This window comes from Rhinopithecus bieti, unplaced genomic scaffold (assembly GCF_001698545.2).
Source record: "Rhinopithecus bieti isolate Rb0 unplaced genomic scaffold, ASM169854v2 scaffold_39317, whole genome shotgun sequence".
Classification (NCBI taxonomy): Eukaryota; Metazoa; Chordata; class Mammalia; order Primates; family Cercopithecidae; genus Rhinopithecus; species Rhinopithecus bieti.
Genome location: NW_016816467.1, coordinates 209,048 through 220,860, shown reverse-complemented (window position 1 = coordinate 220,860; position 11,813 = coordinate 209,048).

Genomic DNA, 11,813 nt, shown 5'->3' with positions numbered 1-11,813 from the left:
TTTTTTGAGATGGAGTTTCACTCTTGTTGGCCAGGCTGGAATGCAGTAGTGTGATCTCGGCTCACTGCAACCTCCACCATCCACCGGGTTCAAGTGATTCTCCTGCCTCAGCCTCCTGAGTAGCTGGGACTACAGATGCCCACCACCATGCCCTGCTAATTTTTGTAATGTTAGTAGAGACGGGGTTTCTCCATGTTGGTCAGGCTGGTCTCGAACTCCCGACCTCAGGTGATCCACCCACCTCAGCCTCCCAAAGTGTTGGGATTACAGATGTGAGCCCGGCTGATGTTTCAATTTCTAATTCTGAAATCTATTCCTTTCTGAAACTTGTTTTTATCAAGATAATTCCCACATTATCTGTGTTAGATTTTTGATTAGGAAAATGAAGCTTTAAAAGGATTGATTTTACATCCATGCAACTTTTGTATTGCTTCTGAAGTCTTCTGATTATCACTCTGATTAAATGAACAACTATTATTTAACAATAAGCTGTGATTCTGTTATGGTCAACTGTTTTGAAGCATTTGACATTTTGGCAGGTTTCCCCAGGATCAAAATCCTAAGTTAAGCCTTATTGGCTTAAACTTAATTTTAAGATTATCTAGTTGGGCCCCTGGAGAGTTTCAAAGAATATATCTCTCATCTTACAGAGAGAGCAAATGATTTGACTTATTTGGTAAATTCTATGGGAGGCATTGTCAAATGATAAATAATACCAAATTTTCTCAGTTACATTTATCAGTATGTTATTGATGTCAATGTTATAAAAGTATGCAGATTCATAGTAATATAATGTAATATTAGTAGTCATAATTGTGGTTTTGTTAAATCTTTTCTAAAGTTATATTTGTATGGCTATGTTATTAATGTGAATATTCAAGAGTATGTGAAACTTATTAAAATCTGATAGTCCTGATGTGATGTTATCAGTTATGATTCTGGTTATTATCTGAAAATGCTGCATGTAATAGAAATAACTAAATTTCCTTGTCAATTGGGAACTTTCACCAGATTTTAACCATGACTCTTTTAGGTTTTTGTCACCCACAGTTATTGTTTTGAATTCTTATCTAAAAGCACTGGTAACCAACTACAGTCCAAAATTACTTTCGTGAAAAGACTGACAAGTGCTCTTGAATACAGGCTTCTGGTAACTTTGGAAATGATATCATTGAACTAGATAAAACCTTCCAGAACTCTAATTAAAAAATGACGTGTTCATGAAGATTGCTAACACGACACCAAGCAGAACAAGAAGTACACGGGACTGAACTGATGAGTGAATAAAGTGATTTTATGACTTTTCTTTGAAATATTGCTGATTCTTTTATATTTTGTTTTCAGAATCAAGAAAACTTGTCTTTTGAGCAATTTGTATCTTATAGTAATTGGTATTCTTTTGCAAGCAAAATTGAAAAATTTACCTTTCTCTCTCTACCTGAATTCTCCAGGATTTGGAAAGTATTCATAAGCATTCTTATTTTGCTTCAATATAGTTACTTGAATAAGTTCAACAAGAAACTATTTTCTTTTGTTATAGGACACATTAGAAGCACTGGTTATTTTACCAAGGCTGTGACTGGAATATTATATTTTCAAATATGGCAAGACTGCTTTGAAAGACTGAGATTGAAATTATAAAGCCAATATAAAGAGAAAGACTGTCCTGATACCTGGTCTGCACAGTTATCTTACAGGGTCCCTGACCTCGTGGTAAGTAAAGAATGTCACTTTCTGGGTGGGCACAGTGGCTCACGCCTGTAAGCCCAGTACTTTGGGAGGCTAAGGTAGGCGGATTATTTGAGCCCAGAGTTTGAGACCAATCTGGGCAACATGGTGAAACCCTATCTGTACCAAAAAAAGCTTAAAAATGAGCTGGGTATTAGGTAGTGCGTACTTGTAGACCCAGCTACCTAGGAGGCTGAGGTGGGAGGATCACTTGAGCATGGGAGGTTGAGGCTGCTGTGGGCTGTGACCACACCACTGCACTCCAGCCTGGGCAACAGAGTGAGACCTTGTCTTAAAAGAAAAAAATAAGGCCAACCACAGTGGCTCAAAGTGCTATAATCCCAGCACTTGGAGAGACTGACACTGGAGGATGGCTCGAGCCCAGGAGTTCAAGACCAGCTTTGGCAATGTGGTGAGACCATATCTTAAAAAAAAAAAAAAAAAAAAAAAAAAAAAAATTAGCTGGGCGTGGTGGCATGCACCTGTAAGTCCCAGCTACTCTGGAGGCTGAAGTGGGAGGATAACTTGAGACTAGGAGGTTGAAGCTACTGTGAACCATAATCATGCCATTGCACTCCAGCCTGGGTAACAGAACAAGACCCTGTCTCACACACAAAAAAAGATGTCACTCTCTTATAGGCCCAAGAATGTCAAGATATTTGGGGGACTTTAAGAAGAAAGGAATTCACCCCATTTGTACAGGTATTACATGCATATTCTCATAATGAATCCTTGATACGACTTGCTAGCCTTGAGAGGCTTTTAAAAGTCTAATCCAAAATCCCTTATGAAAAAATTCCAGCAAAGCCAACTTTAAAAGGATCCTATGTGGGCAATGGCTATTCTTTTTATGCTTTATGCAAATAATCAGGCCAAGTATAATAAGACTAAAATATATATTGAGAATAAATCGGTGTCGCTATGATTTCTCTTTAATAGAAAAGGGGACTGAAGAAAGAAAAATAATGTTTAAGCAGAAAACTATAGCACACCTGTTATTAGATTTTAGCCCTCACCATTGATTTTGAGGTTTTTATTGCTTGCCTGCAATTTGAACTGAATACTAGATTATTTTTTGGCTATAAGAAATCTCTAAAGAAGAACCTGGATTTAATTTTCTTCATGATTTTTTTTTTTTTCTCCCTTTTGGAAACATTTTTTTTTTTTTTTTTTTTTCATTTTGGCATACAAATTCTCTTTTTTATTATAATTCTTATGTGTAATATATTCCTACTATTCAAATTATTAATGCTGTGTATGTCTTGTTGTTTTGGTATCACAAGAAAACAAAAATCATGAAATTCCAAAGACTAAAGGTGATTCAACAAATGATAGCAGCTATAAATTGATGACTTGTTTAGTCATCCCTTGGGACTAAGTTCTGTATTTTGTTCTGGTTTTCAAGTTCTTATTATTAAAATCATAAACATGGTTGTGATTTTTCTGGCTACTTCGTGTTATCTTTATGAGAAAGACCCTGGAAGGGTTTTCTCACCAGGTTATACTTAATAAACATAATGAACCCACCCTGAAAAATCATAGGCTTAACAGCCAACCAAACTAAACAGAGGTTACAAAAATGCATCATGCTAAAGGCCAAAGAGTCCATGAAGTAAATAAATGCCAAAAGAAGTCCACAGGAATTTAAATATAACTAAAAGTGGCCAGGCACAGTGGCTCATGCATGTAATCCCAGCAGTTTGGGAGGGTGAAGTAGACTGATTGAGCCTAGGAGTTTGAGGCCACTCTGGGCAACATGGTGAAACCTGTCTCTATTTTTAAATAACAACAACAACAACAACAACAATAATAATAAAACGAAAATTGCTAAACAAGGGGATCCCTCCTCTATGGATTTTACCTCTGTACTGTAATTAAATAGATTAAGGCACAGTTGAATCATATGTTTTCTCTAAAAAGCCTAGTGCCTATTCTTCACAAATTGACATTTTTATACCTTGTTGTATTCTGCCATTTCCAAATGCTATAGCCCTAAAAAATCCAATATATATATTTGAAATTATTTGCCACATTGTGGGAATCATAGACGATTTGATCTGATAGAGATCTCTTTCCAGGCTTTTTATTTCAAAATTCAAGAAAATACATAAATTATAATTTAAAAAATTACAGGGTTATCATTGGATTCTAAAAATGTCTCGTGTCAAGAGCATACTCTGGGCTCAAAACATTTTTTTTTTTCTGAAGGGAAGTATCCCAATATTTTGCTTTAGGACTCTGTCTTATTTGCACAAGTGCTGTATCTTGCTAAATTAATCTTTCTCCTGCCCATGCCCTCTATCATAAGGGTATATTAAGATGTCATAGTAACTCTGTTGTCTTTCTATTATGTGCAATTGTGTTTTGCAACAATGGTATTGCCTGCAGCAGACTCTGAGGTGTCTCTAGGGCCAACATTTGGTGTTATAAGTCGATCTTGGATTTGTGTTTTCAGTGATTTCACATGGTAGGAAAGTTATCACTACGAATATATGATCTGAGAGAATCAATGCTTGGCATTTTGGTTAAGATGAAATGTCATTAAAACAAACTTTAATGCTGGCTTACAAGGGAGAAGAAGACATAGAAGCGTATACCAGTTTTCTCTGTACTTAATCACGTACGTACCTGTGTCAAGGGATATTGGTAGCTCTACCTACTCAACTTGGTGGAGGAAGGGATAGGTGGGAAAAGTGGGGTAAAGTGGTTTTCTAAGACAATTCCATGTATTTATATGATCCTTAGGTTTTTTTTTTTTTCTTTACCAGTTGTCACAGTTGCTGTTTCACTTTGGCCAATGTACTTTATTTCACCTAGCCTCAATTAAGGTGTGTAAACTAGGAATAATGATACCTGTTAGAGTGATTGTATTGAAAGAATTATAAATGTAAACCACCTAGCTGATCGGTTTAGTTGAAGTTATCTTAGTGCAAATATTAGAAACTCATTGAAATAACTTCAGAGGAAATAAAGGCTTATTAAGGAATACAAATATATGGGAACCAAGGAAGAATTAGACAACCAGGGAGGAGAGGAACTGGTTTGTCTCTAAGAATTAGCCCTTCTCTGTCTCTCTTTTTCTTGTTTTCTTTCTTTTTTTTTTTTTTTTTTTTTTTTTTTTTCTGCCCCTCTCTCCAGGTCTGCTTTTTGTCCTCCTTCTGTCAACCAGCTTCCTTATTTTACAAATTACTCCAATGGCTTAATCTCCAGCCTATATAGTCACCTGGAACTAGCACCCACCACTAACAGGTAATCCTCTATGTCTCTTTATTTTACTTGTAGAGATTCCTGATTGTCCAAATTCATCCTTTAGAGCAAAAAAAGAAGTCCTGGCTTGTTGATCATGCCCTGAATGGATTGTCTTTGAGGCCAGTATTTCCTGATTCAAAAGCAATAGAAGGGAGGTGCAGCATCTGGTGGGATGCTTCCTATGGAATGGACTCTGGGTGGGGCAGACAGTGATAGATAACTGTATAGGGATGTTTATTTTTAGCACTCCATAAGTGTTGGCTCTCCTTATTGCCTTTCCTCTTCCCCATCTCCTGAGTCATTTTCTTCCTAACACCAAGGTCCTAAGGAGGGAATTACAGGCTCAGGATTACTGATGAAGGATGCCTGGGAGATAGGCCTCTGTGGAGTACATACTCCTCATTTTCTATGCCAGTGAAGGAGGCTCATTGTGAAATGATAAGCAATACTCATGCACTTTTTGCTGCACTATAGCCAGAATGGATCTATCCTGTTGTAAGTAATTTTCTGCAATGTCATGGGCAGCAGGAGCTGTGATTAATAAATTGAAAACAGACCATAAGTTCTATAACAGTTATCAAGTGACTATGACAAGATATCTCTTGAAATCTGGTGAAATATATAATTATTAGGCTTCTAGGACCCCTTTAGATATTTGCTCTTGCCGTGTGTAAGCGTAGCACCTCATATTTCCCCTATGACTATAATTACTGGTTTATTTCCCTTTCCTGCCAAACTCTGAGCTACAAAATAGAGGGTTGGAGCTGTGTCCACTTTGTTCAAGTTCAACTTCATAACCTTGCTACCTAGCATTGTACCTAGCACATAGTAGATGCTAAGAAATATTTTCTTAATGATAAACAAACTTACATGACAGACTTACAAATGCAGCTGGTTTCCCTGAGACAATCACTGAATCATTTATATACTTACAAATTATGTTTTGCTCCATTAAAGCTGACAGTTATTATATTTACCTTCTTTAAACTTCAAGTAAACTCCGGTTGTCTCCTGAGCATCTTGTCTTTGAGAACTGCCCATTCAGGACAGTGGTATACATTGTATAAGTTTTGCCCGAAAAAGGGCACCCAGATGATGATGTTTGAAAAGGGGTTGAAATTCAGCCCTCAAGAAATACAGTCTTGATTTGCATCAAGCCTCTTGGTATAGACTTCATTAGCTTAGAGCAAGAGACATTTATTTCTTTTCGATTGTCCTAATGGGGCTGGTGCCTTTTTCTAATTGTCACAGAGGCACTATATGCACTAGGACAGCCTGGCCCACTCCATCATGGTGAACTCTTGATAGCTGGATTGCCTGGAAAATGGACATATGAATTGTTTAAGGCATTTATTCCAAGTCAACAGTAGATCTGGGAAGATAATTTATTTGCCAAATGGCAGCCAATTTATTATTTTGCCTCTAATATTTAACACAAACTTAGCTCTTTATATAAGTGCGTAACCATGATGGCCTAATCATGATGTTCCAAAAAGGATAGTAGAATATGGAATAATGGTTCCAGACAATTGCTGGCCTGTTTATATTGGCAGCCTGAGTCCTTGCTGAAGATAGAATATTCTGGACAATCACTTTCCAAAGCCAGATTTTAAGGGTAGTTATAATGTTTTCTCTATTCTAAGGCAGTGAAGATTGAGAAGCAAGTTATTATTATTATTATTTTACTTTTGGTTTTGCATTCATCTTAGCCATGAGTGAGGAAAGTAATAAACTTGTGTCTACTGGCTAATCTGCTTCTGTAGTTGCTTCTGCTATTACTGAAAGCCAAGAGGGTGGAAATCACCCAATTCAAGAAATTATTCAGCAGAAACCCACAGCGGTGTATCATTGATTTCATGTTCTGAGCCTCGATTTCAAAATTTTCCTCATTAACACTAGACTATGGTTTGAGAACAAACTGCTCCATACAGAACCAAATTAAGGTCAAGCCTATCATTCACATCTAAAAATGAAGTTCTCTGGAAATATAAGCTGCCAAAAATACAGATAAGTAGTATTTATAAACATGTATCTTGGACTTAGCCAAGTATAGATCATCCTGGAGAAACTGAAGGTCAGCAGTGCTAGTGCTCTGTACTGAAATATTGTGATTTTGATATCAAGATCATAACAATCACAAGACAGGCATCCTGAAAAATATTCACCTCTATTATTGTGTGTTTCAAGAAACTAGGATTGGCTGGGCACAGTGGCTCATCTCGCCTGTAATCCCGGTACCTTGGGAGGCCAAGGTGGGTGGATCACGAGGGCAGGAGATCGAGAACATTCTGGCTAACATGGTGAAACCCCGTCTCTACTGAAAATACACAAAATTAGCTGGGCGTGGTGGTCCGTCCCTGTAGTACCAGCTACTCGGGAGGCTGAGGCAGGAGAATTGCTTGAACCTGGGAGGTGGAGGTTGCCAGGAGCCGAGATCGTGCCACTGCACTCCAGTCTGGGTGACAGAGCAAAACTCTGTCTAAAAAAAACCCCAAAAAACAAAAAACAAAAAACAAAAAAACTAGGATCAGTGGTAGGAAGTGGAGGACCGAGTATAAACCAAGACCCAAGAAATAAACTTAAAAAGAAGACAAGATGTCCTAATAGGGTCTAGCAAGCAGACAGACTGGTTAATAAGTGGACAATAGCAGCAACTTAAAAAAAAAGTTTATTGGTCTGTTGTCTTAACAGTAGGGGAAACCATTAATAATATTGTAAGTTCTTCTTTCAGAAGTCACAGATGGTCCATTCTCTAAATGGAATTAAGCCTGAAGTTTCCAGGAAGATAGGTGCCCAGATTTTTTTCGTAGCATTTTCATTTATTTCAGTAATTAGATAACATATGTGTTTAATTTTTAAAGCGTCCCCAAATAATGGACAGGATGGGAAGGAGGCATACAATGATCAAATGTAGTTTATCACCATTATGGCTTATCACTAGAATTGTGCTGTTCATTATCATGGCCATGAGCCTCATGGCTCATGAGCATCTAAAATGTGGCTAGTGCACCAGAGTAGCTGACATTTAAATTAAAAAATGGATACTCAATTTAGATATATACAAACAGTTCATTTCATCCTGTCCAATTTTCTGCAACTCTCTTGTTTTAGGCCCATCATCCATCACTGAGACTCTTCCAACAGCTTAACTACTTTCCTTTTCTAATGAAAACTCTGGGAGGCTAGACTCAATAGAGCTGCCAGTTATAATTAAAAATTTATACTGTTTTTGAAGTAAAAAAGACATAGAGGAAAGCACAAAATTATAAGTTGATAGTTCCACGTGTAATCACAAAATCAACACAACCTGGTAAACAAAGAACCAGGTAAAAAACAAGTAACATTAATCATACCACGTAAGTCCCCTATTCATGATCTTTTCTGACCACTTCTCCCTCCCTTTCTCCAAAGGTAATATTATCTGTACTTCCAGTACCACAAACTAGCTCTGCCTGTTTTATAGAATCATAAAAGTGTGCATTCTTTTTATTTTATTTTATTTTTTGAGACAGAGTCTTGCTCTGTCTCCCAGGTTGGAGTGCAATGGCGCAGTCTAGGCTCACTGCAACCTCCGCTTCCCAGGTTCAAGTGATTCTCCTGCCTCAGACTCCCAAGTAGCTGGGATTACAGGCACCCACCACCACACCCGGCCATTTTTGTAACTTTTGTAGAGATGGGGTTTCACCATGTTGGCCAGGGTGGTCTCAAACCCCTGACCTCGTGATCCACCCACCTCAGCCTCCCAAAGTGCTGGGATTACAGGCTTCAGCCACTGCACCCGGCTGCAAGAGTGGGCATTCTTTTGCGTTTCCCTCAGTATTATGGTTGTGGAATTCAAATGTTGTGACGTGTATCTGGAGCTCATTCATCTTCGCTGCTGTGAAGGAATTTAATATATATGAATGTCCATCCATAATTTATATTTTTCTAAAAGCAGCAAGAAAAATGAATATCCACAGATTATCCATTCTGTTCTTGATGAATACTTTCGTTGTTTCAAGTTTTAGGCTACTGTGAATAATACGGCATTGAACATTTAAAACTGTTTTTGTGTACACATTTAAATGTGCTTTATGCACACATTTTTGTAGCATCTCTCTTTAGCAGTGAAGTTACCAGATAATACGGTATGCACATATTCAGTTTTAGAAGATAGTGCCAGTTTTCCAAAGTAGTTTTATCAATTTACACTCCTGTAAGTAGTATATGAGAATTAACTTTCTACATCCTCACCAATGTTTGATATTGCCAGTTTTTTTTTAAGTTTATTCATTCTATGAGCATTAATGGTGTATAATTGACGTTTGGTGATTAATGAAGTTCAGCCCATTTCTGTATGTTTATTAGAAATTTCTTTTCTTTGGAAGTGCCTGCTCAAGTCTTTTGCTCATTTTTCTATGAGTTTTCTATGTTGATTTGCAGTTCTTTATACGTTCACTTATGATTTACACAGATGTACCACTTTGTGGCTTTGTATTTTGTTCTTATTTATTTTTAAATTAGAGACGATGTCTCACTAAATTGCCCAGGCTGGTCTTGAACTCCTGAGCGCGAGTGATCCTCCCACCTTGGCCTCCCAAAGTGTTGAGATTACAGGTGTGAGCCACCACACCTGGTCCATATTTTATCCTTAATGGAGTGTTTGATGAAAAGCTTTTCACCTTAATGTAATCCATTTTATCACTGTTTTCCTTCATGACTAAGGATTTTTTGGTCCTGTTTAAGAAATCTTAACCATACACCTAGATTTTGAAGATGTTCTAAGTAATCTCTTTGAAGTGTTATTTTGCCTTCCAGTTTAGAGTTAAAATCCACTTGAAATGTATTTTTTATATATAGTGTGCAGTAAGGGTTGTTTCTTTTATTTTACATGATTACCCACTGTACCACTAAAATTTATGGAAAAGACCATCCTTTTCACATTGCTTTGAAGTGTCACCTTTGTCTAGGGGCCAAGTCATTGCAGTTTGCCTGGGACTTTCTTGGTTTTAGCTGAAATTTCTATGTCTTGGGAACAGCCTCAGTCTCAAACAACTAGGATGGTCACATTATTTTTGTCATAAATCACATATGCATGTAAGTATGGGCCTATTTCTGATAAGTCTCCTCATCTGAATTATTTTAGCCTTATACGTTTTATCTTGTAAAGAAAGTCATTCTACCTTGTTCCTCATTTCCAAGATTCTTGACAATTTTTGGAATTTTTCCCTTTACATTTCAGAATCAGCTCCTCAATACAAAATAGAATTCCCAGATTGGGATCGCATTGATTCTATAGACTGGGAAAAGTTAACTATTTATTTTGAGTACTTATAAAATTGAGTCTTCCAAGCCATGATTTATTTAGGTCTTCTTTAATTTCCTAAATAATGTTTTGTGGTATTGTGTGGCAGTCTTATGCATCTTTTATTTCTAAAAAACTGTTTCTAGATGTCTAAAAAATTGTTTTACATTATTGTTAATATTTTAAAATGTCTTATTCTAATACCTGTCACTGGTGTGTAAATATACCCTTGAACTTTGTATATTAACTTTGTATTTAGGAGACTTGCTAAACTCAATTCTAGAAGTTTATGTGTAAGTTAAACATTCTTACTTTGGATTCTACATAAACAGGTGGCTGGGACAGAGGCTGTAGTTTGCCCACCTCTGTGTTAGTCCATGTTTATACTTCTTTTCCTAGGAGTCTTGGTCTGTACAGTGTGTGTTTGATGCACAGTGGATGCAGCAGGAGGTCCAAATTGCTGCTCATGGGCACAGTGTGTCTTGAGCTTCCCAAAACTGTCCCTGCTTTCTTCTGTAAATTGAGTCAATGGTGCCCAATCCATTTCCAAATCTTCCTTCCTTTTTGTAGATCCACATTTCCACCTGGTATGTTCTCTCCAGCCTGAAGAATTTTAACCTATCTTGTGGGTGCAAATATTTGAGAAAAAATTTCTCTCAGCTTTTGTCTAAAAATATCTACTTCACCTTCATGTTGAAGGAATCTTCACTGGATATAGTGAGTGTTCACTAGGTTTACTTTTTTTCCCTTCTGCACTTTTTAGATGCCATTCCACCATCCTTAGCTTTCATATTCTGATAAAATGACTGGTCTTTTGTTTCTCCATATCAAGGATCAGAATTTTTTTATGTACCATAGTAAATATTTTAGGCTCTGCAGGCTGTATGGTGATATGGTTACACCATATACAATCTCATCTTGGATTGTAATTTCCACGTGTTGAGGGAGGAACCTGATGGGAGGTGATTGGATCATGGGGGCGATTTCCCTCATGCTGTTCTCAGGATAGTGAGTTCTTACGAGATCTGATGGTTTCATAAGATAGTTTTCCCTGCTGTCTCTTGCCTGCCACCTTGTAATGCAAGCCTGCTTCACCTTCTGCCATGATTGTGTTTCCTGAAGCTTCCCAAGTCATGCAGAACTGTGAGTCATTAATCCTCTTCTTTATAAATTACCCAGTCTCAGGCAGTTCTTTATAGCAGTATGAAAACAGACTAATATATATGGTCTCTGTCATAACTACTCAGCTCTACCACTGTAGTGTAAAAACAGCCATACACAATATGTCACAGGTATAGCAGTGCTCCAATAAAACTTTACTCATGAAAAAACAGGACGCAGGATAGACTTGACCTGTGGGCTGTGTATTGTTTCCTGACCTCATATTCTTTTCCTCTAGGTGCTTTTAATTTTCTCTTGGATAATTGACTCTTGGATCCTCCATTTTTCTCTTCACTGTGCTCATGATTTTCTACATTCCTTTTAAGCTCCTACTTCACAAATTCCTTTCTTTCCATAATTTCTGGATTTTTTTCCTTCTTTGAATGCCTCA